Source organism: Leptidea sinapis, chromosome 27 (assembly GCF_905404315.1).
Source record: "Leptidea sinapis chromosome 27, ilLepSina1.1, whole genome shotgun sequence".
Lineage (NCBI taxonomy): Eukaryota > Metazoa > Arthropoda > Insecta > Lepidoptera > Pieridae > Leptidea > Leptidea sinapis.
In genome coordinates this window covers 11,589,702-11,600,328 of record NC_066291.1, presented here as the reverse complement: position 1 = coordinate 11,600,328, position 10,627 = coordinate 11,589,702, and the positions used below count along the sequence as shown (strand labels likewise).

The following is a 10,627-nucleotide window of genomic DNA, read 5'->3' as shown; positions in this document are numbered from 1 at the left end:
GTGTAGTATATATTATGTCAGATTATCTGTAAAGTTGAAGTATATTTACATACATACAACGTCGCTCGGATATTTTATACGACCTTTTAGAGGAGTCTAGTTATTTATACGTCAATGCCCTAAACCGACTTTTATATCAACAAGTTTCTTGCCTTTCCTGTAGGTAGGTGTTACCTATGTTTTATTGCAACATGAACTAAAATAAATATCTACAGTTACCATAATGTGTATGAATATCGAAAATTTTTTCAGTGACAATATTATGTAATTTAAATAACCCAAAAATATTTAAATTTTTACTAAAAAGTATGCTTCCATTATTTGGGATTTTTTGTTACTCAATTGCACTTTACTAATTGATTATAATATTTTGTCTTTAACTATAATGTGGAAATTGTAATACTTACATTGCGATCATGCGATATTTTCAAATAACAAAAATATAAAATTCGTTAAAGTTGACGTCTGGTATTCTAGAACCACAGGGACCTTGCAGCATACATCATAGTTCTGACCCCTGGTGTTGTGGATGTCCATGGGCTGTCGTCTCACCGCTTCACTTCTACCAAAGAATTTGTAATAGTACAATTACTTCTACTTATACATGCCTATCTATAAGATGTTTTTTTTTATTATAGTGTATATTGCTATCATATCAATAATTTATTAATTGCCTTATGCAAAGGCTTGCTTTGGCTCCCAAGCTCTCAAATCCTGCTTGGTTTTCGCATTTTATAAAACACTTCGTTTTCTGGCCCATTCATTTATGATTAATCCAACAACCATTCATTCTCAATGTCACGATCTAAACGAATAAAGAGCTTCATTACTGCGCCATTGAAGTAGTAGGTAATGTTAAGGCGGGTCTTCACAGTAACTACCAGTTTCTTTACTACACGTACTCGCCACAACTCTTATTACCTTGTCTGCAAGTAGAGCAACGTAAAACTACTGTTGTCCGTAATGACGTTCTATATAATATGTACGCTTACTAAATGTGGTTTTGATATCGCTTTACATGGTTTTCAGAGTACGAATTTGGGATACTATTTGAAGTGAAATATTCTTTGACCGCGTTTGGCACATTTTGGTAGGGAAGCTATTATGGGTTCGCATGACTGGCGCACGCTCATAAATAAATAATTAAAAAAATATAGCTAGATACTTTGGATGGGTGAAGTCTCGGAGTCCACGTCACCGAAATGCTTAAAGCAGTATATCTCCAGCTATAAAGATGTCGTATTGTGAAACTTTAGTGCTGTGTATATCTTATAAGTGAAATTGAATGGATTTAGTAAAAAGTTCAATGTGTATATAATGTGCATTGTTGAAATAGTGTTTTTGTTTGATTAATATATTATAATTGAAAATAAGTCTTAAAATAAATTGTAATTAATAATTTAATTGTTTTTAAGCATTATGAAATTTCAAATTTTAATACTTAAAGCTCTAAGTAATTACTTCTATCGACAGTCTCTACAACTACCAATTATTTGAATCCATAATCCATAGGCTTAATGTAGAAAGTTACCAATGCTTTTATTGTTTTTCGAAGTAAGCTCCGTTCCCCTCTACACATCGTCGCATTCGATGGAAACACTGAGAAAAGCTGTGGGCCCATTCTTCATTAGGGGTCTCTTCTATGGCATTTTCGTATGCTTTCACCGCATCTTCAGGGCTCGTAAAGCGAATACATCCAATTTTATCTTTAGTTCTTGGGAATAAATAAAAGTCGCAGGGCGCCAGGTCAGGACTATATCGCGGATGACTCATTATCTCGACAGCTGACATAGTGAAATATTCAACAGTCCGTTTTGCGGAGTGCGCTGAAGCATTGTCGTGGTCAAGGAGGATCCTGCTTCGAGGGCGCTGCTGTCGAATTTTTTCCAAGACAACAGGCAAACAGCGATTGACATACCAGTCTGCAGTAACTGTCCTTCCGTCTTCTAGCATAACTGTCGCGAAATGATAAAATCATCTTTTTTCCTTGACTTCGTCCTTTCTTTACCTTATTTGGCCGATCCTCGAAAGGAAACACCCACTGAGCTGTTTGTCGGTTGGTTTCAGGTGCATAGGAATATATCCAGCTGTCATCACCTGTGACGATGTCAAATACAGCATTTGAGTCACCGCCGTTGAACTTATCTAACATTTGGCGACACCATGTCCAAGTCCATGCGAAGGTGTTTCTGGTCGTTGGTTAAAGTATGGGGAATCCATCTGGTACAAAGCTTCGTGACGTCTAAATGTTTGTGTAATATTTTTGAGCTCTCATACCAATGCCTAGGCTTCCCGTATCTGCTGACAGGTGACTCTTTTATCTTCCTCGATCATGCGTCACACAGCACTAATGTTATATTCAGTAGTCGCTGTTATAGGACGTCCCTCAAGCGGATCATCATTGAGATTGCTACGTCCACGCTTAAACTCGTTAAGCCAATTGTAAATAGTGGCACGAGATGGGGCTTCATTAAGAAATGCTAATCACAGCCTATCATAGCTTTGTTGTTGTGTAGGCCCACTACGAAAGTCATAATAAATCATTGGCCGAAAATTTTCTCTTGAGGTTTCTAATATAATTTTACTTAGCTAAATATTTTGCGAGAGAGACACTTCTAAAGTGGTAAAATGTTTCCCTCCCCTGTAACTTCTAAAATAAGAGAGTGAAAAACTAAACTTCCACCGAAAATTGGTTGAACGAGATCTAGTAAGTATTTTTTTTAATACGTAATTATAATGTTTATTTATCAATAGATTAATTTAAAAAAATACACTATTATTAAAACATAGATCAAAGTTATAACGACCTACAAGAACTTTTATATTATGTTACTTGCTGCTACGGAACCCTTCATGGGCGATTCCGACTCGCACTTAGCTGCTTTTTTATATTTGCCTGTGGCAGCATTTATCGATTAATACGCTGATAAATGCGGACGAAGTCGCTGATAACAGCTAGTTATAATTATAATTGAAATGTACTGGTGATCAAATTTAAGAGCGGACAAACGGGCAAGAAGCTCACGGAATGGGGAGTGGTGAGGCAACCGATTATGGACATCATGAACGCCAGGTGTAAAGAGATACGTTGCCGGCCTTTAAGGAGGGAGTCTACTCTTTTCTTGAAGGTCCCTGAGTCGTATCGGTTCTGGAAATTGATGCCACAAAGTGGCTGTGCGAGGCAAGAAATTTCTTACAAAACGCGCGGTTGTGGAATATCTAGTATTCCACCACCGCCGTCAACGTGATGCGGGTGGTAATTTGAACGTAATATCCGGTGGTAGAATCCGGCCGCTGGAATTAACCCGACCAGCTCCTCTGCGTATATGCGGAAGAAGCTGGGACTGCGGAGCACCTGCCCAGAGGTGACAACAGTACTCCATGTGAGGCCAAATTTGCGCCTAATAGGCGGTGGCTTATAGTTATGTACTGTCTCGCCTTACTGAGTATACAATTGCTAGATTTGTTTTAAATCCAAAATCTTTAAATGTACCTTTACCTATAACTATGTAATATAAAAATTACCCTCAATCTATCTAAGATTCTATGATCAAAACTGAAATTAATAATGAGGTTACTACTTCCTATTAAGAAAATTGTTTAACTTGTGAAAAGATCTGATTATTAATTAAATTTTATGAAAGTATATTAATATGGTAATGTTAGGAAACATTATTTATTAATAACAACAATATGTAATATGTATAAAGTAACAATTATTGTTTAGAGTGAGAGAGGAGGACCCTGCCTACCGCTGCCGTATGCGTGAGAGAAAGGGAAGCCAGACAGACCAGCGCCGTAACGTGTTACGTTACGAAGCGGTTTAAACTGCCATACGAAGTTATCACTTCAAAAATAATTCAAATCGTTTAAAAAAATAAAGTAGTAAGATACTATAATATCATTGGTAGTAAGTAAATTAAAATCAGCCTGACAGTGTCGTTGACACGGTTGGCGGACGTGAGTTTTGCGTGAATAATGTTTATCAATTTGTTGTTTTCAGGAGCGTATTATATTAACATTTTGAACAATAAGATCCTTCAAATTTTCATTTTTTTAATCTGATCACAAAATTGTTCAATAATGGATCCAGTACTTACCTAATATTTTTGTATACACGTAATAACTTTAATGATAGTCTGTGATATTAGATGTACCTACAAGGCAAATCAACGTATGTTGTATTACTATGTATTATTAAGAAGACTTTATAGAATACTAGCTGACCCGGCCAACATTGTTCCGCCTTAGAGGCAATAAATGAGCAAATTTTGGATTTAATTAATTTCAATATTTTAATAATATAATAATTATAAGGAAATAAAAAAAGACAAGTTCGTTAATGATTTTTTATTGGCTGTGTATTTTGGTGCTTGGGTTGCACTCTTCAGTGAAGCACCTTGTGATAGACGACAATTACCGTTTTATTATCATGCGCAAAAGCAAATAACGCAGATGGTCTACCATCCCGTAAACATGCCACATATAATTAATCAAACATGGGAAATGGATATTCTAGATTCAGAAACTTTCAAGGATTGGCCTTAAGATTTGAATGCGAGATAGATCGGAAATGAAAGATTTGCGGGAAAACTCGACATGCAAAATGTTCATGAAGTAGTTGCTGCAAATCTTAAAGAATTGCTATTATCATTGCTGCATTGATCTCTTGACATCGATCAAGTTATTCCTCCATGTTGCCCAAGAAGTATAATTGTAAAAAATTATACTGTGCATCTTTGAGAGGTTGCAATGATCCAATACGATAGTGAATCTGTCCTTATATCTACAATATCAAAAGCAAAGTCCGTATTGCTGATTTATAAACACTTTTTTATAAATCAGTAATACGGACATACATAGGTTTATTCCTATGTATACTTATGTATAGTAGGTATCTTATTCTTCTTGTATTTATTGTACACACTTGGCGTTGCGTCGCTTCATTGTATGTCTTCTACCGCATTTATCACGGGGAGTGTTCCGAAGAGCTGTTTAACCTGATTCCTGCCGCCGAATTCCACCTTCGCACGACACGCCACAAGTTAGTCATCCCCACCATCTGGATATGTGGCGGTCCTCCACAGCGCGGTTTTCAAGGAGCTTTCTTACCCGTACTGCAAAGCTCTGGAATGAGCTTCCTTGTGCAGTGTTTCCGGGACGATACGACATGGACTCCTTTAAAAATAGCGCGTACACCTTCCTTAAAGGCCGGCAACGCTCTTGTGATTCCTCTGGTGTTGCAAGAGAATGTGGGAGGCGGTGATCACTTAAAACCAGGTGTCGCTCATTTGTCCTCGTATTCCATAAAAAAAAAGATCATAACCTAACATAGACCTAAATTTAAACATAATATTTATTTCAAGGTGATTCATATAGAATGATTGATACAATTCCATATCTTGCTATTGAGGTAGGGTGCGCCCCTAAGGGAGATCTTGTAAAACTCTTATAAACCGATAAATTCCGCAAGAGTCGAAAAAAGATGAGCGCACCACCAAAAGATACGTTCGTTTCGAATTAAAATAAAAAAAAGTTTCAAAGTAGTTCTTTAAATCAATTATTGAACGTCAAACTCTACCAAACATTTGAAAATGTATGACTCAGACCTGAAAAGAACGGAAGCGGGTTTCTTTTTTTAAATATAATTTCACTACATAAAAATTAATTAACTAAACAGCCTGAGGGCGGTCGCTACATTCCAATCTCAAGTATCATTAAGAAAGTCATCATCATTAAACTCAGCCCAAGCTCAGCTTGGGTTTAGGACGATACTTAAATTGCCGGCAACGCTGCTATGGTTCGATAATGTACAGGGGCTCCTATTTCCGCAATTAAACCACTTAGTTGAGTTCATTTTGCATGCAGTATTGGCCAGTTACTCCTACCAGCTCAGCTCCATTCAGAAGTTCAGAACACTGGGGAGTTCGCAGACTTCTCGGGGCAACTTGATATTTACTACTGCACATCTCTTGTAGGACCGCTTTCATAATCTGTTAAAGTTGCTTCTACTTTAAAAGTTGGTGGGGGGGGGGGGATGTGGGGATCGCCTCCGGTCCTCGACACTAACCTATGCGAAACATAGCGGCACTAGGCCGCTACTACACGTCGGTATTCTGTGCGAGTGTGGTAAGTAACCCAGACGAACCTGGCCCGATTGTGCTGATGTCATAGGACTGCAGCGTGACTCTCCCACTTTTAAAAAGCCCTTAGTCGCCTCTTACGACGCCCTTGGGCCTGGGACTCCCCTATTCTTTTCACGCCCCGGGGACTGTTACGCACAGGGCAAACTTTCTTCTTCTCTTCTCTCTTCTCTCGACTGTCAACAGCTTGAGACGTTTATCCATCAGGTGTTGTGTAGATATTGGTGAGAGAGAGAGAGAGAGAGAGAACGCAGTTAGTTGAAGGGAACTTCATCCGCTGCATCATTACCCAACGAACTGCTGTGTCCCTTGATCCATTGTAACGTTCCTGTGTTAGAAAAAGAAATATATTTATTCGTCGTAAAGAAGAAGAAACTCTCAGTCCATCTTTTAAATCTTATATCAACGAAATTGTTTATACTACTTAAATAAATACAAATTTACATAAAACAGTTAAAAGAGTTCATTGCAATTTTATTTTATCTTCTATATTCAATGACGTTCTGTACATAAGAACGCCATATTATAATCTGCTAAAGAAGCTTTAATATTATATTTTTTGAATTTGTGCTCAGTGTGTCCTAGTATATTGTCTGGCATTTAATTGTAAAATTGAATACCACGAGAACTATGAAGGAGCCTTTAACTCTAGCTTACCAATTACACGGTACAGTTGACTCTTTTTCCTTGAATTTCTCCTTGATCTAACCGTTCACGCAGCACTCCCCGACAATTCCAGCAGCTCTGCGTTGAACGCGGTCAAATAAAGGCATTAATTTTCTCAAAATTAATTCCTTTAGACTTATTTTTGATGTCATCTCTTATGAATGCTTTCCGCTTCGGAAACAAATGGCGCTCTGAGAGAGAAGAACGGGCGCTAGAAAGCCTCCCAGTATTATTTTTTTTTGCGCTCTTTTTAATGAAATATACAATATTGTACTGTAATTACTATTCCTATAAAATTATCATAATCCAGTCCCAGGCTGTCCGATCACTTAGATATTCAGCTATGGAGTAGTAGGATTTACGACGGAGCCATTTTTTTAATAAAACATTTAAATTTATTTATAGATAATGCCTGAGCAGTGGCTGGGACTTTATTATAAAAGTGTATACCCTTAAAGCTATTACGTATCTTATGAAGCCTACTAGAACTAATTACAAGCAATCACTTATTTCTAGTGTTATAATAATGAAAATCACTATTAAGAGCAAAAAGGTGACGATTTTTGTGAACGTATACGAGTATTAAATTTTCATAAATGTACTGACAATGAACAGTCATACTATTTATTTAACGGTTAGCTCACGGTTAGTCAATGGTTAAAGCACTAGCACGTAACGCCAGAGGTCGTGGGTTCGTGTCCCGCATCGTTCATAAAATTTTGTTTTTCAAATTTTTTTTATGCCAATACGGAACGAGCATGACGTTCAACTGATGGTAATTGATACGCCCTGCCCATTATAATGCAGTGCCTTTCAGGATTCTTGAAAAACCCAAAAACTGAGCGGCACTACAATTGCGCTCGTCACCTTGAGACATAAGATGTTAAGTCTCATTTGCCCAGTAATTACACTAGCTACAGCGCCCTTCAGACCGAAACACAGTAATGCTTACACATTACTGCTTCACGGCAAAAATAGGCGCCGTTGTGGTACCCATAATCTAGCCGGCATCATGTGCAAAGGAGCCTCCCATTGGTAAATTCATTCGTATTTGAATAATTAATTCTTTAAATTTTATTTGAGAGATAGTCTAAAACCAAGCTGATATATAGCACGAACAGCTCTCCTTTGCAGATCAAACACTATATCAATGTCAGCAGCATGACCCCACAGTAAAATACCGTACGTCATGATGCTGTGAAAATAACTGAAGTACACTAATCTAGCGGTCGGAACATTCGTGTACTCTCTAATCTTTCTAACGGCATATGCCGTAGAGCTGAGTCTATCTGCTAGTTGGACAATATGTGGACCCTACTGAAACGTTTTATCTAACGTGATATCCAAGAAGACCGTAGTGTCCACAAGTTAAATTTTTTTCTTATAATAATATATTATGGACCATAATTTTAATTATTAATGTTTATTATAAAAAAAGGTTTTTACAATTTAAATGGCCCGAGTACGTATTATCAGAGACAATGGTTGCATTATCGACATGTCTGAATGTACAGGCATGTCGGTGTGTTACAGATGTCACTAGTAAGTCGATTGAGCGACAATTGTTTAAATTTTTTAATGGAAGAGGACGACAAACGGATCGCTTGTTGGTTGGTGATCACTGCGGCCTACACTCTCTTGTAACACCAGAGGAATCACAAGAACGTTGCTGATCTTAGTGTCAAATAAACGTACATAATAATATGATATGATAATAATAAGAACAAAACTACGTGGCGGGCGAGGATCGAACCGGGGACTCCGGGATGAGAGTCAACGATTCAATCAATTGCGCCAATAGCTTTTTATTATATAAAATATATAATATTCTTAAATTAGTTATTGATAAAATAATAAAAAAAATCAAATGAAAGTATGATGGTAAAGTAGTTTTGTATCGCTGGACACAATTTACACCAAACTGTTTATATGAATCGATTCACAGCTGAGATTTTACATCTTCATTGAACGTAGGTACTGAACCCTACGCAATAGCAAAGAAACTTATTTCAGGGTTCTCTGAAGAGACTTCTTTGCAACAGGATATATGTGGGTTCGACAACGGCGGCTTTTGTGCTGTGAAGGAGTAATATGCAAGAGTTATTGTGTTCTGATTTTAAGTCGCCGTAGTAATGTGCGTATACTGGGAGAATGAGACTTGTCTGTCAGTCACGAGTGCTCAGAATTTTGACTTCAATCAAAAAGCTCCAGAAGAATGTCTTTCTCATTTTGTCACTATCTCATACAATAAAAATAATTGAATTGCTACATACTTTGATGTAAAGATAAAACTGGGTAAGGAGTTGATAATATGATGAGTGGCTACAACGCCACTCATCATATTATCAACTAGTTGTATTGCGGTGATCTCCACCCACCAAGTGAGCCCAACCATAACTTAACGTATGTAGATGAGTATGTATATGTAGGTAAGCCGCAGTGGGACCTACCAGCCAATATTCTTGGTGAGGTGCGACATAATTGCTGACGCAATATCGCCCGGCGTGCATAAGTCCGCAAGCAGTGTTATCAATACGCATCTATTATCTGTGTTGGATGAGTTATATAAAAGTAGTGTGGGAGAGCCGGGGCGTCGTCCGCAGCCCGCACCCGGCTCGCAGCGCCTCGCTAGTCGCTAGGTACCTATAGTATTGCCGCTGGTGTGGTGTCGACTGATGACTCTTCGGCGGGCGCGGGGTGAGCGCGGGGCGCGGGCCGCGGGGGCCGGGGCACGGGCAGCTGCTGCCGCGGCGCTGCTCACTGCTGCCCGAGCCGCCGCGCCAGTCCGCCGCGCGCCCTCCAGCCCGACACCCGACTGCCGAGAGCCGACCGAGCGCCGCCCGCCGTCACCTCCGCACAGGTAAGTTCGCACGTGACCTTCACACTTCATGTTATCCTAGTACTCTGGCCGGGCCGGCCGACCTTCTGTCGCCACTCGGCACCGCCCGTCTTGACCGACAACGGGAGCGGCCACATCTTCGGACATCGTGTCCCTAAATAGTCGCCGGTCATCGGTTCTGCGACTTTATCAATGTTACATATTTATTATTTGTCGGCGATGCGGTGAGGTCAGCGCGGGCCGCGGCATTTTGCGCCTTATCTCGTGCGGCATACGGTCGTCACGAAGTCCGATGACGGTGCGAATGCGGCCGACCGACCTCGGGATCTGCCTTTGCTTTGCTCTTGCGTCGTTCTATTTAGTAGGTATGATGAAACGGACACGAGTGTATCTTACACACACTCGGTAATTGTTTACCAGTTTTCTCTCACGAAGAGATGTTATTTAGCGGTCGCCGGTCAGGACAAGACGTGACGTTATCTTGTTTAAATGTTGAATGCTTTCAGCCGTTATTGACAGTAGTTAAGAATAATTCTTAGAGTTTAATCGTGACTTTCGTGTACTATATTGTTAATACTTGTATATATTATGATGTCTGCATTTGATTTAACACCAAGTGGGAAGGTACACCGGTCTAGATCTGCAGCTAAAGTTAATCACAAAACACTTTCAAAATATTCCACTTATTTGCGGAGCGAACGTACGACCGCGGTGTAGAGTTGCCGAGGGATCCGGCACTCGTCCGGTGTTGTCTTCGCCAACAATGTGCTTAGCCTTGCTACGTACAAGCGATTCTCGTCCTAACATCGTCGAGTTACGGCGGAAAAATGCGTATGTTCTGTGACGGTGCTTAGACACGATGTTGAAAATGTTCACGGCCTGGTTGTGCGCCGTGCACGCCAATGTAGTCCCTAAAGTAGAGGCGAGTAGGAAGGTTTTTGCGTAGTGGATGCGGGGTAGTAACGTCTATAGCTGTCAT

General features: G+C 39.5%; 1 protein-coding gene across 2 annotated transcripts in view; it reads left to right on the top strand.

Moving 5' to 3' along the window:
- Nucleotides 1-9,577: 9,577 nt before the first annotated feature.
- The window catches only part of LOC126972623 (zinc finger protein Xfin-like), a 52,569-nt gene continuing 51,519 nt past the window's right edge, over nucleotides 9,578-10,627 (top strand). The window contains exon 1 of one of the 2 annotated variants that reach the window (XM_050819470.1): nucleotides 9,578-9,669. The gene's annotated coding sequence lies outside the window, so the exon portion shown is untranslated. The remainder of the gene's footprint in view (nucleotides 9,670-10,627) is intronic. The other variant, XM_050819469.1, reaches the window with a different exon arrangement.